This window comes from Manis pentadactyla, chromosome 2 (genome assembly GCF_030020395.1).
Source record: "Manis pentadactyla isolate mManPen7 chromosome 2, mManPen7.hap1, whole genome shotgun sequence".
Classification (NCBI taxonomy): domain Eukaryota; kingdom Metazoa; phylum Chordata; class Mammalia; order Pholidota; family Manidae; genus Manis; species Manis pentadactyla.
The window spans coordinates 7,010,969-7,034,996 of record NC_080020.1 but is presented as its reverse complement, the minus strand read 5'-3'; positions in this window follow the sequence as shown (position 1 = coordinate 7,034,996).

Sequence of the window (24,028 nt, the reverse complement as noted above, 5' to 3'; positions counted from 1 at the left end):
TTCTCCTTCTGGAAGTCCCATGAAGGCCAACCAGGAGAAAATGGGAAAAACAGTTTTTCAGTAAAACTAGGATATAGTTATTACCCATATACTTCAAAATATGTGTGAGGATGGCAAAAGGAGCTCAATCTGGATAAAATAAAGTAGAAGTTCAGAGAAAACCATAAAAATGGCTAGATATCTCAGAGCCCAGTAAAATATACTTGATGAAGAAAACAGGACGAATTCGGATGTACAAACCAATATAGATCATCTTTATTAATGGGAGTAGGAACTAGGGTTAGCAGGAATGCTTGAAGAAGTCTCTCTGGACAGAGTTTGACTAAGAAAAGCAAATTATAATAGACCAAACAAAAAGTAAGTATTTTAGAATGTGAAGCCTGGAAGGCTACACTACCCTTACACACACACACACACACACACACACACACACACACACACACACACACACGTGTTTGCCAATCTTCAGCAAAGACTAGAGCAACAAAAATACATTTGAATGAGTTATCACAAAAAAATCACGGGCAAAGAACTGAATCAGAATATAAAATAAAAATAATGGGGAAAAACAAAACTTAGGATAAAGAATACTCTAAAAAATATTGGCATGGGGCCAATAAAAATCATGACCAAATATTTCACTATGAATTTAAAAGAACTAATAAAATAGTAACTTCAGTGAAGAAATACAGGAATTCAAAGAAGAAAGAAGACAACAGTGAACAGTGTAAAGTGGAAATAGAGAGATAAGATTATACATATACAATGACGCCTAAAGATGACAGACACAGGTGATCCAAATCATACTTAATTAGAGTCCCTAAGAAAGAACTAAACCAGTAACTACAGGTATATATCAACAAAAATTCTTGAAATAAAAGGAAACTAAAAAAATACATAAAGAGTCTATGTATCGGAAAAATTGCCTTTCAACGTTCAACACTGAGACACAAAAGAAAAAAAACAGACCGTACAGAACAAAAGGCTCTTAAAACAAACTCTAAAAAATAAAATACACTGACAGAACTAATACAAAATAAAACTCTAATAGCAATAACTGACAGAGTTTAACTATACACAAGATATGGCTCTGAAAGGTGGAAAATAAAAGGGATATAGGGAATAAAGGAAAACTGGCAAATGCAAACACATAACTTAAAAGCAGGGATTAAAATCTGAATAGCAAATAAAGTGGAGTCCAAGTTTTAAAAAAGAATTAAGGCAAAGGAAAGAACTCTATAATGTTAATGAAGACATAAAATTATGACTATCTAAGTATCAAATAACAAAAGGGAAATAAAGACCAAAGCAGAAACAAATTAGAGAATAAGAAAATAGAAAAATTTTAGTGAAACCAAGAGCTGATTCTTCGAGAATATAAATGTAACAAACCCTTAGCCAGACTTATCAAGAAAGTAAAAAATGACACAAATAAACAAAAACAGAAGCGAAAAAGGAGTCATTACAACTGATGCCTCAGATATTCAAAAAATTGTAAGAGAATTCTATGAAAAATTATATGCCAGTAAATTGGACAACCTAGAAGAAATGAACAAATTCTTAGAAATGTATAATCTTCCAAGACTAACCCAGCAAGAAACAGAAAATCTGAACAGAACACTTACCAGGAACAAAACTGAACTGGTAATAAAAAACTCCCAGCAAACAAAAGTCCAAGGACAAGATGATTTCACAGGTGAATTCTACCATGCATTTAAATAAGAGTTAATACACCCATCCTTCTTAAAGTATTCCAAAAAGCAGGAGAGGAGGGAGTACTTCCAAACTCATTCTATGAGGCCAGCATCACTCTAATACCAAAACCAGACAAAGACAATACAAAAAAAGAAAACTACACACCAATATCCCTGAAGAACATAGATGCAAAAATCCTCAACAAAATACTGCAAACCCAATTCAAAAACATATCAAGAGGATCATCCATCATGACCAAGTGGAATTGATTTCAAGGATGCAAGTATGGTATAATGTTCATAAATAAATAAATATGACACACCACATTAACAAAAGGAAGGATCAAAACCATATGATCATCTCAATAGATGCTAAAAAAGCATCTGACAAAATTCAACATCCATTCATGATAAAAACTCTCAACAAAATGGGTATAGAGGGAACATACTTCCACATAAACACAGGCCATATACTACAAGCCCACAGGTACCATCATACTCAACAGCAAAAAGCTGAAAGCTTTTCCTCTAAGATGAAGAACAAGGATACCCAATCTCTCTACTTTTATTTAACATAGTACTGGAAGTCCTAGCCATAGCAGTCAAACAAGAAAAAGAGATAAAAGCCATCCAAATTGGTAAGGAAGAAGTAAAACTATCACTATTTATAGATGAAATAATACTATATATAGAAAACCCAAAGACTACCAAAATACTATTAGAATAACAAGATTCAGAAAAGTCACAGGATAGAAAATCAACATACAGAAATCGAATTCATTCCTATGTACTAACAATGAATTAGCAGACAGATAAATCAAGAAAATAATTCTATTTACAACTGCATCAAAAAGAATAAAATATGTGGTAATAAACCTAACCAAGAAGATGACAGACTTGAATTCTGAAAACTGTAGGACACTGATTAAAAAAATTGAAGAAGACACAAATAAATGGAAATCTATTCCATGTTCATGGATGGGAAGAATTAATATTGTCAAAATGGCCATCCGCCCAAAGCAACTTACAGATTCAGTGCAATCCCTATCAAAATACCAATGGCATTTTTTGAGCAAGTAATCCTAAAATACATATGGAACCACAAAAGACCCCAAGTAGCCAAAGCAATATTGAGAAAGAAGTACAAATCTGGGCACATCACACTCTTTAACTTCAAGCTATACTACAAAGCCACAGTAAGCAAAATCGTATGACACCAGCACAAGGAAAGACCCATGGATCAATGGAACAGAATAGAGCCCAGAAATAAGCTCACATACTTATGGCCAGTTAATATAAGTGGTGTTGGGAAAACTAGGCAGGTACATGAAAAAGAATGAAACTGGATGGATTACTGTCTAAACACCATACACAAAAATAAACTCAAAATGGATTAAAGACCTAAATATTAGATATGAACCATAAAACTCTTAGAAAAAAACATAAGCAAAAACCTCATCAACATAAACATGAGTAATTTTTTCTGGACATGTCTCCCCAGGCAAAGGAAACAAAAGCAAAAATGAACAAGTGGGACTACATCAAACTAAAAAATTTTGGTACCGCAAAGGAAACCAACAATAAAACAAAAAGGTAACCTGAACTATGGGGTAATATATTAATAGACGATTTATCCAATAAGGGGTTAACATCCAAAATATTTAAATAATTCATATGACTCAACACCAAAAGAATAACACAATTAAAAATTGGGCAGAGGATCTGAATAGACATTTTTACAAAGAAGACATACAGATGGTAGACACATGAAAAGATGCTCCACACTGCTAATCACCCAGGAAATGCAAATCAAAACCACAGTGAAATATCACCTTACGCCAGGCAGAATGGCCACTAAGAGACAAGAAATAACAACGGTTGTGAGGATGTGGGAAAAGGAAACCCTCCTACACTGTTGGTGAGAATGTAAATTGGTGCAGCCACTATGGAAAGCAGTATGGAGGTTCCTCAAAAAACTAAAACTAGAAATTATGTTTGACCAAGTAATTCCAGTTAGGAATTAACCCAAAGAAAACAAAATGTCCAATTCAAAAAGACATATGCACCCCTCTGTTTATTATCACATTATCTACAATAGCCAAGATATGGAAGCAACCTAAGTGTCCATCAATAGTCGAATGGATAAAGAAGATATAATACATATACACAATGGAATATTATTCGTCCATAATAAAGAAACAAAGCTTGCCATTTGCAACGACATGGATGGACTTAAAGGGTATTATGCTAAGTGAAATAAGCCAGGCAGAGAAAGACAAATACCACATAATTTCACTTATATGTGGAATCTAAAAACAAGACAAAACAAAATGAACAAAACAGCAATAAATTCCTAGACACTGAGAAGTGACTGGTGGTTACCCAGGGGGACTGATTGGGGCTCTGAGGGTGAAATAGTTGAAGGGAATAAAGTGGCACAAACTCTCAATCATAATATGTTAGTCAGGGGGATGAAAGTACAGCATGGAGAATATAGTCAAGACTTCTGAACATCTTTCTACATTGACAGTAAACTACACTAGTTGGGGTGAGGATTTAATAATGCATATAACTGTAAAATCACTGTTTTATGCTTGAAACCAATATGATATTGTATATCAACTATATTTCAATAAAAAAATATATCAAAATAAAAAGCAAACAAACCTATTTGGGAAAAAAACTACCTTTGCATTTATTCTCAGACCTAGCAATTGAGAACTTCAGGGAACTTGTCCTATAGATAAACTTGCATGAGTGTTAAACGATAAATATGCCAGGCTATTCACTGTAGCATTGTGTATAGCTGCAGAAAGTTACAAACAGTTCTATATGCATTAGAAGACTGGTTAAATAAATTAGTTTATTCCTACTTTAAATTCTATGCTACTATTAAGAAAGGATGAAAGAAAATGCTTCAATGTGCTGATACAGAAAAAAAAAAAGAAAAAACCTCAGGGATAGTACATTTATGTGAAAAGAGCAAGGGGCAGAGCAGTAAATATTATCTTTTGTTTAAAAGAGTTAGAGGGGTAAAAATAAAAAACTGTTACAGACATACACACACACACACACATATATATATACATGCACATAAACTACAAAAGTACTAAGAAATCAGTAACAGTAGTAGGTGGGGTGCAAGGAAACCATTTCCTTTTTCCTTTTTTATTTAATTAACTATGTGAATTTGTTACTTGTGTACAAATAAACTAAACTTACAATATGATAAAAATGAGAGGGAGATTGTTATAGTCCTTTTTACATTTTTCCAAGTAATGGCATTTAAAAAAACCTCCTACCATCTATTATAACTATTACATCATAAAAGAAAAGATATCTTGAAACAAACAAAAAAACCATAAAAATTTATCATTTTTAAAAAAGCTTTTTAAATTGATACAATATTACTGTCTTTTTCATACTTCCTTGCAGAACAGCAAACACATCATCACCACCTGGCCAAGAAGACGCAGATGGAAACACTAGCAGAGGCGGCAGGGAGAGGGGCTGCACGATTCTGGAAGAGATACAAGACCTCTTCTGGAAACTAATCAAAAAAACCCTTTTGTAATAATATTCCATAATGCTTTATGCATTAGTATATATTATATATTATATATTACATATACAGTATATACTTATACATTTATGTCCAAAAACATTTTAAATGATCAAAAAAGACAAAATCATCACAACAAAGGTAAAAAGATAAAGTAGCTATTGAAGTCGAAAAGCTAATCCCCTCAAAGCAAGGCTAAGGTGGTGGGTGACTAGGAAAGTGGGTCTTCCTAGGATACTGATGATCTTGTCTAGGGTAAGCATTCCTGGCTTCTGTCCAGCTGCAGGGAACCTTGCGGGCTCCAGCTTCTAGATCACTGCACGGGTTCCAGGTAACGGCCAGTGAGTGGCACTTTCCTTGATCTGTGTGCTATATCTGGACTCTCCTATCCTGTCTCCATAAGTGGTTCAGAGAATGAGAGGCCAACAGGTGTGGATTCACCTTCCCTCTGACCTGCAGTCAGACAGAAATGATTAGGGAGGCTGTATTAACATCTAGTTGGAGGAAAGAATCTCTCTCTTAGTGTTTAAATGGAACATTTGCACATTACTGGGCAACAGCCTTGCCTAATTTGCCATAACAGAAGTAAACTCAGACAGAAAAAGTGGAGTGGTAGCCAGTGATGATAATAATGACTAATAAGAGTCTGCATTTTCTGAGCCCTAACCATGTGCCACTCATAGGTTAAGCTCTCTGTGCATGCATCACATTACTGAATCTGTGTATCTCTGTAAGATAGGTACTATTACCACCCCGTTTACGTTGAAACAACAGAACATAAACTTGAGGCCATTTGTATTAGGTCACACAGCTAATACAGAACCCACTGTGTTTTGCATTCCATGAAAAGAGATCACAGTGCAGTAAAAAGAACTCTGGATTGGAAGTCAAGAGATCCATGTTCTGGGATACTAGCTCCCAGGTAAATAAAATTTATTTCTCTGTGTCTGTCTGTTCACCTATAAAACTAGAGCACAGAATCTCTAACAGCTAAGCTTTTTCAATTTTAAAATTTGACAGATCTAGGACAATTCTACATAATTTGCTGAACTCGAAATGAATGTGAAAAAATGCCTCTTAGTCCATAACCCAAATGATTTAATTCAAGGAAATATTTTTCCTGTAGTACATGGCAATGTAGCAGGATATCGAGAGTTATTTTTCCTGTTGATTTAGTATTTTGGCTCATGAGGTCTGAATCAAGCCAGGGAAAAACCCCCCACACACACACTTCCTCATTCTAATGGGGCTGCAAGCAGCAAGGCAGCCAACTCCCTACAGGGTCTGCTGGATCAGCCCTCCTCCTCTGGACTGGGAGTGCCCAAGAAGAGGTGCGTACGGAGCGGCACTACCCGAAGGCCCACTCTGATGCCTCCACCAGAGCACAGAATGAAGAGAGCTCAAGCACTCTAGAGCATGCCAAGTGATGTTGTCAACTGTCAACATCCTTTTCCCAGGAAGGGAGAGGTGAGGATGATGCTCAGAAAAATATTCCCTGTGGTTAGGGATACACTTAAGCAAAGACTGGTATCTATTTCTGGTCCAAATATTTCTAAACGTATGTCCCAGTTCAACAGACAGTGAAGTAGTAACCCTAGAAAGAAGATGGCTTCTGGCCTGCTATGTTCTCCAAGGCCCTCAGATGATGCAGAAGGTCTCCAGTGGTTCCTGCGGCTCCGTGGAAGGAGCACAGGGTTAAAGAGGGACATGCACTATGAGGTTGCCAGGTAGCTGCAGGGGAGTGGAGCATGGCTGGTAGTGTCCCACAGACGGGCCGAAGGAAAACACAGCTGCCTCCCCGATGGGGACGTCATTAATTGGAGGAGTCCAGGTAAAAGTAAACATCACCTCACAGAAAGTGCACAAACCCCAGAGACCACTTCATCAGTCACCAGCATCAGGCAAAACCAGAGCAGGGCCTGGGACAACTCCCCATGAGCACCATGGGGCAAGTGCATGGGAAGATGTCTAAGAAAACATCTGCAATGCTCTCCTCCTCTTGCTCGCAGAGGCAGAGCCCCTCCTTCCCTGCTCCAAGCAAAAAATAGGCAAGTTTTGGTTCATACTTAGTATAGATTTCAAAGAAAAACAAGACACTCGGTGTTATTTAGCAGAATAAGCCAGACAAAAAAGTTAAGTAAACTATTATTAGGGGGCAGCTCAAGGAGACTTAACACAGTACAGTTGAAAGCAATGAAGACAAAAAAAATCCACTTTACATTCATATCCCCAAGAAGCTAAAATTTCTCAACTTGTTACAAACATACATGATACAACAGTTAGGAATATGGTATAAAAGGATGCTGTCATCAGCTCCCCAAATTGTTGTATCCTTTTCCTACTCTTTCATTCTTCTTTTCTAAGAACAGTTATCATGAAGACTATCTACTCAAAAATCAAGATAATTTGTTGCAGGGCTGTTTTAAGCATTAGATAGTGTCTTGCCTGAGGCTTTCAGCCCAGGGCAAGTTCACTATGAATTCCGTGAGACTGAGAAATGACAACAGAATGTTCTTGGAGTAAAAGAGTTTACACCTGGCTTTACTCTCATGACAGTAGGTCAAGCACTAGAATCACGTCTGCATCCAGCAGTCTGCAGGTCCCTATTCACGTCATCCATCTCTGCCTCCACCAAGAGCACTGGGCAGAGCTTTTTATACAGTGACTCAGTCAATAAAAGCTCATTGCCTATGGGAATGGAAGCATTAGTCTAGCAGTAGGCCAATTACATCATCAAGTAGTTTAGGGTCAGGTGAGGATCCTGGCCATAGGAACTTCCATTTACCTCACAGAATATAAATGTTCAATAATGGAAGGTGTTATCAGTATTATCATCACCTTCCCATTGAAAATCATGCTTTCTATAGTGCCTTAGCTTTTTTTTTTATCTGCAACCATTTTAGGAAAATGCATGTATAATTTAAATGTGGATAACTAAATTCATGTTACTAAGTACCCTAGGACAGCGGTTTTTAAAATTATTTTAGCCTTGGAATGATTTGCAAAGCAGAAGTCTTATGTGGAAATCCCATAATAAAACAGATGAAAAGCAAATCAGCTCTGGAAATGGAGAGAACAGGAACCTTCAATATTCTAGTCAGAGCTTAAGGTGAATACATCTGCACTCAGGGGAGCCAAGCAGAAATTGGGGGGAAAGGGTATCTACTAGTGAGGAACAAAAAATTGTCTAGCAAAATTTTCACTTTGTCTTCATTTCACAATTATTTTTGTAGATCTCTTTGAAAGTAATAAAGGACCTCATACATACTCAAATAACAGTTCAAATACATTTACAAAGTTTTAAAATTTTGTAGAGCACAAGAATTATTTTATCTTGCCATCAAAATGCTCCATGAACTTCATAGAAAAATTATTTTTATTATTATTCATCCCATATTAAATATTAGGCAATACAGCAACAGCTGAGTTAGATATTTTCAGAAACATTTGCAAATAATTATCCAAACAGTAAATTGTGGTCATATTTGATTTCATAAAACTCTCTTCTTGGAATTTATTCAATAATAAATTATTGAATTTAGATTTAAAACAATTGAATAGAAGAGGGAAAATTATGATATTACTTGGATTATAAAAGATTTTTATAACTATTCCCTTTACCTACCCCTCAGCTGACTCTGTTTTGCAAAATTATTTGCTTTGCATTCAGAGCTTGTCTTAGGAAACTTGCCTAATATACCCTCAGGAGCTATTTAGTTCCCCTCTTCTGCAACATGTTTGGTGTTTAATTTTACTTTTGAATCAGATAAAACCAAAATCACCCTTGGGGCTGGACTTCCTCTTTCTTTGTGCCCCACAGGAAGCTTAGCTAAAGGGATGTGAGTGTTGATTAAGAAGTGTTGGTTAAAAATAAGGAGCTAATTATTTCTATGCAAAGTACTTAAAGTGATCTTGGTTAATGAAGGAGGATCACGAGAAGCTGAGACTTTCAAAATCTAGAGAATTTAAGAAATGTATTGTGTACAATTAACAGGAAAATGGGAGGGAAGTCATTGACCTTAAAAAGTAGTGACTTTAAAATAACTTATCTAGGGATCCAATCCTGCACTGCACAATTTCAAATGAGGCAATTTCTGCAGAGGCCAAGTGATGGGCTCTGTGGACCCACTCCTCAGCAAAACCACCTGAGCTGATAAAAACTGTAGAAAATAACTACTTGAGTCTCAGAAAATTCTCCCAAGGTCATACAGCAAATGAGGATCATTTATTGAAGAAAATCTATCACATCTAGCTAAGAGTCTGTGGCACCTGAATCATTTCTGTTCCTCCCACCCAAACATCTCAGTAAGATGAGAATTCCACACAGAGTGGGTCTGGCCAAGAAGTCAAGGGTCCCTTTCCCCCAAACCCTGGTTAAGAGGCTGTTATATCCCCAGAAGGAGCAGGCCCCCAGTATATGTCCTCACTCACTGGTTTCATGTTGCAGAGGCTAACTTCCAAGTGAATGCAGCTGAAAGATCAAGAGCTCCTTTTCCCCACCCAGCCCCTACTTGCAGAGTGGTGGTGCAACCCCAGGTATGTTAGATTGAAGACACCGGGGCCCCAACTTCCCTGTTCTAGCCTCTTCATAGGGTTTAGGTTCTGTGCTAGGCAAGGAAAGCTGAGAAACCTGGAGGTATGGCCCCTGCCCAGCATCCTTCTCCCAAAACAGGATTGTCACTACAAGGGATGCAACACACTGCCTTTGAGCCCAGCTGTAGAGAAGTGGCTCAGAGATTTCCCAGGAGGAAAGGCAGACCATAAGAACAGAGCCCCAAAGCTCTCTATAAAGAACTGTCTTTATTTGGAAAAAGTGTGGGGAAGTGCGAGCCTGAGGGTGTTTTCAAAACCAGTGGAGATTCTGGTGATAGCACTTAAGAGGACTGGTAAATCTCTGAGCACTAGGAGCTAAAACCTAGAAGCCTGTTTGTCTACCAAAGAGAATCACAAACAGTGATAGCTAAGAAAATCCCTCCTGGGATCAGAACAAACTTCAAACACTAGACTCAAAAACTATAGCAAAGCAGGTCAAATTAAATTGGTAAGATGCTGGAACAACTTATGTTGTAGGGCACTCCTGGAAACAACAGAACAATTATCTGGCAATTAGTGAAGCCTATCACCTTGTTGTGGTAACAGCAGATGCAGGCAGCCTCTAAGAAAGCCGCAAAGAAAGAACCAGTAAGAGAACTGCTAGGATCATTGTCAACGCAGGGTGACAGCTACATGCCCAAGCTGTGCTTTCTGAGGAATGACATTAGAGGCTTCATAAAATATTACCAAAATCAATAAAATAGTCCAGCCAAATCATTAAATACATTAAAAAGCAAACGACAACAATAAACCTGTTGGAAACACCAAAATAGACAAATAGAGAAGTATGGCCTGTGCACAATAAAGTATGACCTATTGCACAGGCAATAGAAACTTTCAGAGGACACAGATGTCAAATTTAATGAAGATTTCAAAGTAGCCATTATAAATGTTAAAAGAAATAAAATAAACAATGCTTAAAAAGAAAGATATGGGCCACCAAGATGGTGACACAGGTTGTTTTAAAAAGAAAAGTATGGGTCAAGGTGACACAGGTCATTTCTAACTCTGCTCTCTCTGTAAGAACTAACAGCTGATCAGGGAGAAGACACCACTGAGCGAATCCTAGAACATGGGGCTGCGACTGAAGCAACCCCCAGCACCACACCAGAGACCCAGACAGACTGCAGTAGAGGGGGAAGGAGGGGCACATGCTGGCAGCACTGCACCGCCCCCTCCCCAGCTGGCACAGCATCACACCAGGAGGTCTTCCCTGAGTCCCTTCAGTGGGAAAAGAGAACCTAGGGTGGACATCAACTGCCCCCAGTGTTGTGGGTAACATCCTGGGAGCCCCCACTCCTGTCTTACTCCACAGGGACTGCAAGGGAATATACAAGGCTTGACCCCTTGGAATTTGATTGTAACAGAGAAGGGGGAAGAGCTTACAGCAACCAGCCTTTGGATATTAGCAGACTGAGTTCCCACCTGTAGCACCCAGACAGTAATCCTACCAGCAGCTTTGCTCATCTACACAGCCAAGATGGTGGTACCTCTGACCAGGGAACTTGGCAGGATGCAGGCCTGCCTGACTTGGGTCTCCAAATGGAGAACCTTACCAGACCTGAAGCCTGTCCTGTACCTGCCCAAGCAGGGGTGCTGAGCGCACTGCTGCGTATAGCTCCCAGTTGCATCTGACCGGAACACCTGGAGGCTGCAGAGCCAGCAACACTTGAGCAGAGAGTGATGCAGGCAGAGCTGACAATCTGTAGAGTAAACCAGTGACACAGGGAACTTGGGGAGGAGCACAGCTGAAGACCACAAACAAAGCATCTCCAGGCTCGGAGTCAGTTCCCCCACTCTGCTCAGGCAGGGAAGCTAATTCATTGCTCTGGTCATTACTGTATATAGCTCCTAACCCCACCTGGCCAGAAAGCCTAGCCAGAGCCTGGAAGCTCCACAGCCCAAACACAGAATCTGGCAGGCAGAGGTGACTGTCTACAGAGAAAGCAAGTAGCACTCTTCCTCCAGGGAACTTAGGAAATAGGTTTGCTTTGGTCAAGATCACAAAAAAAGATGCTTGCCTGTTTTAAAGATAGTTTTCCTGCTCCACCTGAGCAGGAAACCAAAACCAGGGAACCAAACTAGAGCACATAGGAAGCTATGTAGCCCATCCAACAGCCCTGCACACAGTGGCACTTTAACAGAAAAAACAGTTCACGGCTTCTCCCATATGCAGAGCAAAACTGGTGCCCCACCTAGCCAGGGAATTTAATGCATACTCTTGCCTGATTCAGGACCCTAAAAATGAGCTGTGCAAGCCCTGGGGACCATTCTGCTGGCCTCTGCCCCAGGGCAGGGAAGCTAAAACATAGTCCCATTTACTACTGAGTACAGTACCCAGTCCTGACCATCTAGTAAGCCTGATCAGAGAACCCGGGCAGCTGCAGAGCCCATCCTATAGTCTCTTGGACGGGGAATCCTGGTAAATACACTTTAATCACAAAAACTAGACTTTAATCAAAAAGAAAAAAGGAAAAAGATTATATAATGAGAAAGAAGTCACTCCATCAAGATGTAGCAACTGTAAATATTTATGCACCCAAAACTAGACCACCTAAATAGATAAAGTAAAACTAACAGAGCTAAAAGGAGAAATCGTGACCAATACAACAATAGTTAAGGACTTTAACAATGCATTATCAACAATGAAAAGATCACCAAGACAGAGAATCGATAGGAAACTGAAGGTCTGAACAACTCTATTAACCAAGTGGACCTAATTAAACACACATACAACATTTTATCAAACAAGAGCAGAATACACACTTTTCTCAAGTGTACATGGAATATTTTATAGAACAAACCATTTGTTAGGATATAAACCAAGTCTCAGCACATCAAGAACACTGAAGTTATACCAAGTATCTTCTTTAACCACAATGGAATGAAATTAGGAATGAATAACAGGGAAAATCGGAAAACTTACAATACATGGAAACCAAACAACACTCTGCTGAATAGCCAATGTATCAAAGAAGAAAGTAAAGGGGGGAGAAAGTATTTTGCGACAAACAAAAATGGAAAGAAAAAATGCCAAAACTTATGGGATACAGCAAAAGCAGTTCTAAGAGGGAAGTTCATGGCAATAAACACATTAATATATAAGATCTCAAATAAGCATCTTAACTCTGCATGTCAAGGAACTAGAAAGAGAACAACAAACTGAGGCCAAAGTTAGCAGAGGGAATGAAATAACAATGATCAGAACAGAAATAAATGAAATAGAAAAGAGGAAAACAACAGAAAATGTTAACAAAAGTAAAACTTGCTTCTTTAAAAGGATAAACAAAATTGACAAACCCTTAGCTAGACTAACCAAGTCAAAAAAAAAAGAGAAGACTCAAATCAACAAAATTATAAATGAAAGAGACATAACAACTGATGCCACAGAAATACAAAGGATCATAACAGACTATTATGAACTACACTCCAATAAACTGAACTTAGGAGAAATGGAAAAAATTAGAAATATACCATCTACCAAGACTGAATCAGAAAGAAACAGAAAATCTGAACAGACCAATTACGTAAGGAGACTGGATCCGTAATTTAAAATCTCCCAATGAAGAAAATGCCAAACCCAGGCGGTGCTTGGTAGATTTAAAAATGCACTAATGTCAATCCTTCTCAAAGTCTTCCAAAAACATCAAAGAGAACGGAACACTCTAAACTCATTCTTTGAGGCCAGCCTTACCCTGACATCGAAGCCAGAAAAGGACACTGCAAGAAAACTACAAGTCAGTATTCATAAAGACGACAGATGCAGAACTACGCAATAAAATACTAGCAAAGCAAATTCAGCAGCACACTAGAAATATCATTAACCGGGAACAAGTGGGATTTATCCCTGGACTGCAAGGTTGTCCCAATATATCAAATCAATATATGTGGCACATCACTTTAATAGAATGAAAGAAAAAAAATCACACGATCATATCAATAGATACATTAAAATATATTTGACAGAACTCAGCATCCATTTATGATAAAAAAAACTCTTTAAAAATTAGGTATAGAAATGTATCTCAACATAATAAAAGTCAAAAGTTATATATGACAAGCCCACAACTAACATCATACTCAATAAGTTTTCCTATTTTTCTAATTGTAAAATACATATAACATAAAATTTACCATCTTAACCATTTTTTAATGTACAGTTCAGTGGTATAAAATAGATTCATAATATTATACCATCATCCATCTCCAGAATTCTTATCTTCCAAAACTGAAATTCAATTACCTATTGAACAAAAATATTCTATTCCCCGTTCCCTCAGGCCTGGCAACCACCATTCTACTTTATGTCTGTATGAATTTGACAGCTGTAGGGACCTCAAATTAGTGGGATCATATGGCACTTGGCTTGCTGTGACAGGCTTATTTAACTTAGCATAAAGTCCTCAAAGTTCATTTGTGCTGAAGCATGGGTCAGAATTTCTTTTTTCTTTAAGACTGGGTAATATTCCATTATAATTATATACCACATTTGGCTTCTCCCTTCTTCTGTAGATTGACACTTGAGTTGTTTACTTTTAGCTATTGTGAATAATGTTTCTATGAACACAGGCATACAAATACCTGTTCAATACTCTGCTTTCAATTTTGGAGGGTATATACTCAAAAGTGGAATTGCTAGATTTGCCTGAGATTTAGAAATATGAAGTAACTGCCTGATATCAGCTATGTCACATAGATCCATAATCTCAACCTAGATAATAATCTTGACAGCTGATGTTTTCACATTTGCCTTCTGTATATTTCTTTTCCCAAGAGAATCTACTGTATGACAGGCATTTTACAGTTTTTATATTATTTCTTAGTCCAAAGCTATTATGGGAGCTACTGGCATTCCCATTACAGTACATGATGATCTTGAGCTAAGTTAAGTAATCTGCTTAAAGTTCCTCAGATATTAGGGGGTAGCTGAGAGTCAAACCCAAGTCTGTCTAACCCAGAGTCTGTGACCTATTCCCTAAATCATATTTCCCTCTAAACTAGGAAGTTTGAAGTCAATTGCTTTATGTCCAGATATTGATGTCCAAATTGATTAGGAACCATGGGTTTTAAATGAAATGCAACTGATCCGTCTCACTTTCAGACAGAGAGAATGAAACAGGTGATCAAATGCACTCTAAGTGCACTCTAACTTCATCCATGGTTCAATCAACAAGGCACCCCAGAAGTGGAATTTGCTAAGAACCATGGACACTAGGCTAGCAATCCAGACTCCCTTGATTTGGAAGAGCATATGGTCTGTCAATCATTCTACAATCCAAATATGTAGGTGGGGATTTGCTGCCACAGAGAGTTCCCTAAGAGAGCCAGAGGTCGATTTAGCCTTCAGATACTACAGCTGGAAGAGATTTGAGGGATGGTTCAGTCATAAGAGTTGTTTGGACAGGGCCAAGAGGGATTCTGGCCCCTTAATTCCAAAACACTCCCACTCTGAGCTGTTTTTAATATTTACTCCTATAGCTAACATGCAGTCCCCAAAGCCACAGTCTTTTGTAAAATGCACACTCTTCAGAGGGCATTCATTTCCTGGTGTCTAAGAGAAATATTTATGTTCCCAAGGAGGCAGAAATAAATATAACCTCTGGAAACACTTTCACAAGAAATCAAACACTGGAAAAGACACAAATATCCACGAATAGGACTGTTACATTAATTAGTATATAGCCATTCTATGGAATGTTATTAGTTTAAAATATGAGGTACAACTCTACAGTTACATGAAAAGATCTCCAAAATGTATCACTAGGTAAAAATGTTACAAAAAATAGATGTATCATATGATCCCCTCTACACAAAGCAACTCAAAAATGAAGCCCACCTATAGACACACCTTAGAGATATTGCAGGTCTGGTTCCAGACCACCCCCAATAAAGCAAATATCCCACTAAAGTGAGTCAAATTAGTTTTTTGGGTCTCCAGTGCATATAAAAGTTCTTTTACAGTATACTGTAGTCTCTTTAAAGTGTTCAATAACATTATGTCTAAAAAACAATGTACAGACCTTAATTAAAAAATACCTTATTGCTAAACGTGCTATGCATCATCTGAGCTCTCAGGGAGCCCTCAAGTTTTGGCGGAGGGTCCGGACTCAAAGCTGCTGGCTGCTGGCTGACCACGGTGGTCGCTGAAGGCTGGAGTGGCTGTGGCAATTTCTTAAAAAAGGACAATAACGATTCTGCCTCATCGACTTTTCCTTTCAAGAAAAGGAAAATTTACCCACAGTAGGACTTCAATTAATTAGAGTCAATTCTCTCAAACCCTGCTGCTGCTTTATCAACTAAGTTTATGTAAGATTCTAAATCCTTTGTTATTATTTTAACAATCTTCATAGCATCTTCACCAGGAATAGATTCCATCTCAAGAAGTCACTGTCTTTACTAATCCGTAAGAATAACTCCTCATCCATTCAAGTTTGGATCATGAGTTTGCTGCAGCTCAGTCACATCTTCAGGCTCCACTTGTAATTCTAGTTCTCTTGCTGTTTCCACATATGCAGTAATTTCTCCCACTTAAGACCTGACCACTCAATGTATCACCCATAAGGGCTGGAATCAACTGCTCCCAAACTCCTGTTCATGTTGACATTTTGAACTCTTCCTATGAATCATAAATGTTCTTGATGGTGTCTAGAATGGAGAATATTTGCCAGTAGGTGTTTCAACTGACTTTCCCCAAATCCACCAGAAGAGTCACTACCTATGGCAACTACAGCCTTAAAAAATGTATTTCCTGATTAACAAGACTTGCAAATTGAAATCGCTCCTTGACCCATGGGCTGCAGAATGGATACTGTGTTAGCAATCATGAAAACAATACGCATCTCGTTGTACATCTCCATCAGAGCTTTAGAGTGACCAGGTGCACTGTCAATGAGCAGGAATATTTTTAAAAGAATCTTTTTTTTCTGAGCAACTAAGTTTATGTAATATTCTAAATCCTTTGCTGTCATTTTAACAATCTCAAAGCATCCTCACCAGGAATACCTTACCAAAATATTAACTTGGTTCAAAGAAATATGGATTTGTTGCATCAGATTGTATATCTCCTGATCAGAAAGTCTCCATGTCAGCAGTAAGGCTTTGTCATTGCTGTTTCCACCACGACATGTGCAGGCCTAGCATGAATCCTGAATTCCCCTGGCACTGCATTAGCAGTGTCTGCGTTAGGGAGTCATCAGGGCCATGTGGTATTCACGCATTTGGGTTGTTACTGTTGGGGGTTAATTTATGATGAGATGGTACAAGATGGGAATGGAGAAGGAAGAAACAGAACCCATGTTACTGAGAGGGCTGAGTCAGGCAGGGGTCTTAGGTAAAAACTGCATCTTGGCAGAATAGCAGTTAGAGTCACTGAGAAGGCTGAAGAATGAAACTTAGAAAATGAGTAAGAGAAAGGGATGCTAAACCATAGCCAGACTACAAGTAAAACCCTGCTACACAGTGAATCTGGGGAGGACACTCCTGTAGCCATCACCAAACACTGGCTGACAAAATATCCTTTCCTGCTGCTGCTGCATCCCACCTGGTACCCTGGATGGTGTCACCACACTTCCCCCACTGACAAGCTCGTAATTCAAGGTCTGCAGGAGGAGTTTCTGATCAGTGGGTACCAGGGCCATATGCCCCCTACCAGCTTCAAGAGAATCAGCGACATAAAGTACAGCCATAGAGGGAAGCAGGCTCTTCATCCAGGGCACAGGGCACTCTGGGTATTTCCCAAATGTGGGAAGGAAGTACAGATGCTGGACATCCAAAAAAAGGTGGATTCTAAATACCCATGTAGTACTCCCTTTGGACACCCAACATAATATGGAGATACATATTGAGAGGAAACAGGGAGAAATGCTTTTGTTTCAATCATGTAACTATCTTCTGTAGCACTAAGAAGAGTTTATCCTTATCTTCAAAAATAGGGCAACTTAAAGGATAATTAGTTAATAAATTTAGCTCCAAATCATGGAATGCTAGATGGTGTTCTTTTTTTCACTACTACTCTCATATTATCATCTCAGTATTTTATAACTTACAAACTAAACCCTAAAATTAAAATCAACACACCCTTTATAAGATAGGAGAAGGGGGTGGAAACAAAAGATAAGTAATTCAAATATGTGAATATGTATGTGCTTCAGCAAGAAAATTTATGCAGATGTCACAATCCTCATTTCTGCACTAGTCACAGGCCATATTTGTTTTAATGACTTCTTTATTTTACCAAGTGGATTGATGTTTTCACTTTTCATCAGGACCCAGATGAAATGGTACAGGACGTGCACTGAATCTCTCACGGCATCCAACCCTACTCTCCTAGTTCCAAAGCGTCATGTTTTCCTGGTAGCTGGTTGGCTGAAAGTATTTTGGAAATTTCTCTGAATGATAAAAATTACCTGGGCTGCCAGTGAATTAGAATTTCCAGGAAATCTGGATATTTTTAACTAGCACTCAGTAACTATGAATAGCAAATCTTAATCCAATGGACTTAAATATCCCAGACTCAAATAACCAGTTTCTCAGAGAATATGAAATATATTTCATGCATTTTGCTATTGGTATTGAAGTAAGAGAGCCCTGCATACGTTGACTTTGCCTTTCAGGGTATCATTACTCTTCAAAAAAGGTAACACAGCTTTAATAGATGGGGAAACTGGATTCTTGACTGATAAGGGATGAACAGCAGAGGTTGAAGTCATTCAAGTCTCATAACTCCTCCCTTATTTTCTATTCTAGTTCCTGAATCCTCACTCGCAATACTTGAACTCTTTCATAAGAGACCAAGAAAGGCCAAGAATTCAACAGCTTTGTAATTTTGTAGTCTCGATCACCTTACTAAAGAACATTCTTTATTCAGAAAAAAAGACATCAACTTCCTTATTTCACGTCTCTGATATTTCTAGTTCTTACTTTAGTACCATTAGACTTGCTCTTGCAACTATCTGTGTACACATCTGATTTTCTCATTATATATATATTTACCTGCATTTATATAATGCTCCACATTATCACAATTTCACAGATAAAGAAGCAGACATCCAACAAGATTAGCTTTCCCTAAACCTTGCAGACAGCCTGTGGTGGAATCAAGACTCTAACGCAGGTGTGCCTACCCCACACCCTGTGCTTCAAAAATAGGACAACTTAAAGGATAATTAGTTAATAAATTTAGCTCCAAATCATGGAACACTGGATGATGTTCACTTTTCCATTACTTCTGTCATATTATCATATCAATATTTCATAACCTACGAACAGGTTGGATGCCATGAGACATTCAGTGCACATCCTGAATCATTTCATCTGGGTCCTGAAGAAAAGTGAAAACATCATTCCACTGGCAAGATGATCTTTTCCTACAAGAGTGATAGTACCTGTCTTTGATAATTTTTAAACACTTCATAAAACTGGATGCTTTTCCCCCCATTTCATCTGTGTATGTATTCTACAGACATGGCCTAACCCATACAAAACTATTATGCTTCTAACACTATACTATGCACATAGTAGGGGTTGTTACTAGCAATCCTTAGCCTGCTTAGATGGTGGCTATAGCACCCAAATCTATCTCTTTCTCCACATGGCCTTCTCCTATGTGTGTCCAAATATCCCTCTTCTTATAAGGACACCTTATCTTAATTTGATTACATCTGTAAAGACTCTATTTCCAAATGTAAACATTAGAAGGAATTGGAATTAAAGATGGCAGAATAGGAAGGCAAGACAGAAACCTCCTCCCAAAAACACATAAAAGAGAAAAATAGCGCAAATACAGCTAGACCTGAAAACAACCCGAAGACTGCAGAACAGACTCCTGCACCTGAGGAGGAAGGAGGACCACACAGACAGAGGGGAGGCGGCAACGGCGAGATCAAGCGGGACCCAAGCCCTCCCCCCACCCCAGCCTGCAGGCGGGAGGAAGGGACGGAGTGGGGAGCAGGTAGGAGCCCAGGAGCACTACACACGTGGCCCTGGAGATCTGCTCTGGGAGCACAAGCCCACAGGACACGGGGTTCCGGTGATTACAGGGGCTGGACCCCAGCCAGTGTGGAGGGCAGGCACGCCCCACCCGTCCTGAGACCCAAAGCAGAGGCAGCAGCTTGAAAGACTTGCCAGCAGTTGGAGGGGTGCCAGAGGGGACGAGGACTGGACGGAGCTCTCTCCTCGGGGGAAAGGGCAGGTAGAGGACACATCCCCAGCCCTTTCTCGGCCCAACAGATTGGGAACCCTCAGGAGCTCCAGATGCTCCATGGCCCTAGCTGACAACACAGCCCCGAGGCACCTCCCTGCACGCTGCCAGGAACCAACCCACTTGGCCCAGCGGCAGCATCACACTTGGCTGCCCGGCAGGTGGAAGGAGATCCGCCCAGCTTCCTTGGCTCCCTTTCAGCCCAACCTGAGAGGTGCCTGGAGGAGCCAGCCAAGAGCTCCTTCCTCCCTGCGGGGGCCCAAACCCAGCGCTTGCTGCCTCCCCACTGCTGCAGGCCTGGCAGAAGGTGGCCCTGCCCACAGTGAGCTCAACAGAGATTCCTGAGCTCATCACAAAGGCAGCAAGCAGCTCAAGCAAACTGCCCACCCACACTCAGAGCACTTTAGAAGCCAGGCGGAAAGGTGCCCCCCACACAGCATGCCAACCACTGGGGCCTCCATAAAATAGAACCAGGCACTAGAGAATAAAGAATCTGAGGTTCTGGGCACCACAGCACATCTTCTTCATAAAGCTATTACTCTTTAGACCAGAAAGCATAGCAGAGACATCTAATACAAAGCAAGAAACACAGAATCCCTGACAAAACAAGCAGGCAGAGGTATTTGATCCAGTCAAAACTGTAAGACAGAACCCTAGAAAGAGGGCTAAATGAAACAGAGATCACCTTGATGGAGATTTCAAAACAAAAGTCATAAACATGCCCACAGATTTACAAATAAGGTCACATTCACAGGACCGTCATAGACATGAATTTGGGAAGTGGGGACACTATTCAACCCAGCAAAGGAGTTAAGTAATACCGGTTCAGAAAAGGAATAAAATATTACAACCTTGTGTTGTGGTCTGTGCCTAGAAGGAGACACAGGAAATTACTTTTTTGAATAATCTCTCCCTTGATCTTTGACTTACAAAGTGACAACATTTCATTCCAGAGAACGTAAGCATCTCTTTGCACTTAATTCTTTCATTTTGGCTTCACAGCATTATTGCTTTTCTGATTAAGTATTTCTATGACCTAGTAAACTAGATGCACACTTGGAGTTTCGACAATTTTCCCTACCCCACTCTTCATATGTCTACATCCCTTTGGCAACAGTGCATTTTTCCACATAGACTAGCTTTCCAGAAATCCACTAGGTCTTCTCAATTGCCAAAGATTGGTAGTGAATACAATTCCTGGGGTGCCCCTAACCAGGGCCATTGCTAGAATTCAACTTACAGGATGAATCCTCCATTACCTCCTTCCCCTGAAATGTTATTTATATGAAATATTTATACAAAACCTGCTTCAAAAGAGCTCACAGGCATTGTGAGGAAGAAAGACACATAATTGTCTAAAGAGGGGTATGTTGCTGTTTAGTTGATGAGAAACTGAGAGTGTGAGTGTGAGTGTGAGTGTGTGTGTGTGTGTGTGTGTGTGTGTGTGTGTGTTTTGTGTGTGTGTGTTTTGTGTGTGTGTGTAGAACCAATCTGAGGCCAGGTCATATTCCACTCCTGAGATTCAGGCATGTCTGGGCTTACCTGACAGGACAGGTGCGGGGTCCTCCACAAATGCTGTCGTCAGAGTGAGTAAGGATCCTCCTGAGAAAGGGGGCCAAGCCTGGTAGGTCTGGCCTTTACTTTCAGAGACAAAGGTGATTCAGAGTGCAAGATCTGACCCCTGCCACTGGGCTGACCTCCTCTCTGAATCACGTGATAGAGGCAGAGGGTGGTAAGAGGACCAGATATGAAAACATAAAGAATTGATTCCCTGTGGCTCTGTTTGGGCCACCATAACAAAATACCAGAGACTGGTATTACCAACAGCAGACATGCATTCCTCACAGCTCTAGGAAGCCTGAGACCAGGATCACAGCATGGTCAGGTTCTGGGGTGGACCCTCTCCTGGGCTGCCCTTCTGCAGCTGTTTCCTCACATGCTAGAGTGTTAAGAGAGCTCTCTGGGGTATCTTTTATAAGGACACTAACTCCATCCATGAGGGCTGCACCCTCATAACCTAATCACCTCCTGAAGGCCTCACCCCCAGATGCCACTGAATTGGGATTAGGCTTCAACATGTGACGGTAGGAGGGACACATTCAGTCCACAGCACCCTGTAAGACAAAAGAGCACATGCAGCACTAACAAAGCGGAAATGGTAAAGAGAGAGGAGCATTTGTCCCACCTCTCAGGCTGTGGTTTATGAGCAGCTATGAAAGGCCACAGCACCTGGTGGGTCCCGGGGAAGTTGGGCAGACATGGGGGGATCCAGCACGCCCAGCAACAGCAAGAATATCCAACGGCACCACATCACACAGGCCAGCACATTTGGGCTGCAAGCTTACGTAAGACATTTCTAGCAACCCCCAAATTATGTGTGTATGTGTGTTTGTATCACTTATTCATGTATTTACTTGTCTGTTACGTTACCAGTTAGAAAAGCATCTCGTTACAAGTTAAAAAAAAACCTAATTACCTGAATGTCTAGTACATGGTAGCTCTACCTGGCCATCCTTAAAGAGCGCTGACTAGTGAGTACTACTCAAAATACAGTATGTCAACCAGTGCCAATCTGTGGACGGTCCATTGTAAGTCCATAATAAAATAAACACAAATCAAGAGTGCTTAGATGCTTTGATTGCTAGGTAACAGTGCCACAACATCAAAGCACATGATCGATGGATTTGTCTCACTGAGTAGTATGGAGATGCAAAGTATTACTCCTCAAAGAATTAGGAAAAAACTGGTCGTCCACCACTCATAATAAGGAGAAGCACTGCTATCAACCACAGAACATTAATTATAGGCAGGGAGACTCAGGGTTCATTTTGCAGTTCAGAGCTCTTTCTAGCCTTCTCTGCCCCCAGATGCTGACTTGTCCTCCTGCTTATAACCCCTTAGAGTCACAAACTGACTTTTGCAGCCTGAGGTATCACATCCTCATACCAAAATCCCCACAAAAGAAGGAAAGGACAAAAGGCGTCTACTCTCTAAGACCCTCTCTACTTAGGAAGAATAAATTCCAGACTTTACCTGGAAGCCCCTGGAAAAGAAGCTACAGAGACTGGAATACTGAGTTTTTAGCTGGGAGAAATGGGGTTATCATGACTATCTTAGACTGATTATAATATAAACCCTGATGTTGACAGAGGATCTGCCTTCCCTGAGATCAAAGGATTTCCTCATGCTATCTGAACGAATAATGGTTCTGTAGAGAGAAGGAGAAAATGGTTGCTGAGTAGACAAGAAACAATTTTGGGGGGACCCTTAAGATATGGGCTCCATGAGGGTAAACGTTGCTACTTCAACACTCAATATATGCCTGATAGATACTGGGTTCTCATGACAACTAAATATGATAAACTGACATATTCAGCCCATTATATAAATGATTAGTCTTCACAATAGGAAGTACCCAAGTATTTAGGAGCATTTCTCCCTCCAGCTCACTTCATCTCCCTCATTTCTTCCCATTAGTTTGTCCCAAATAATAACTAATGTAGGCAACATATTCTCTGTGTCCTAGTCAAGGTTCTCGAATGCAATGACTGTAGACTCTGAGTCATGCCCAGAAAGTGCCTCCACTTCACCTCATTAAAACCAGTTCTCCCCAAATTCTAAAACCCTAAAAATGACTTTGTTCCAATTAACACTCATAAAAGTCCTAAGTCTTAAAAACTTTCAATTTCAGCTCTAACATGTAAAGGGCTTAGAAGTCATCAGTCCTGCCCTTAGAAGAAAGAGCTAAACAGACTGAAAACGAGTGACTTACCTTGGACCTACCAGAGAACTGATGCCACAGGGCAATCCACCACCCTAAAATCTGGAGTCAGGTGAATCCAGGCAGTGAAAGCCAAGAACTCCTTACCTGGTGGAGTCACACTAGTGGGAACACTTACATGGAAATTTTGATGAACTGCTGGAGGCTAGGTTTGCACTAGCATGAGAATAAGAATTTCCTTGGGACTGTGGTCTTAGAAG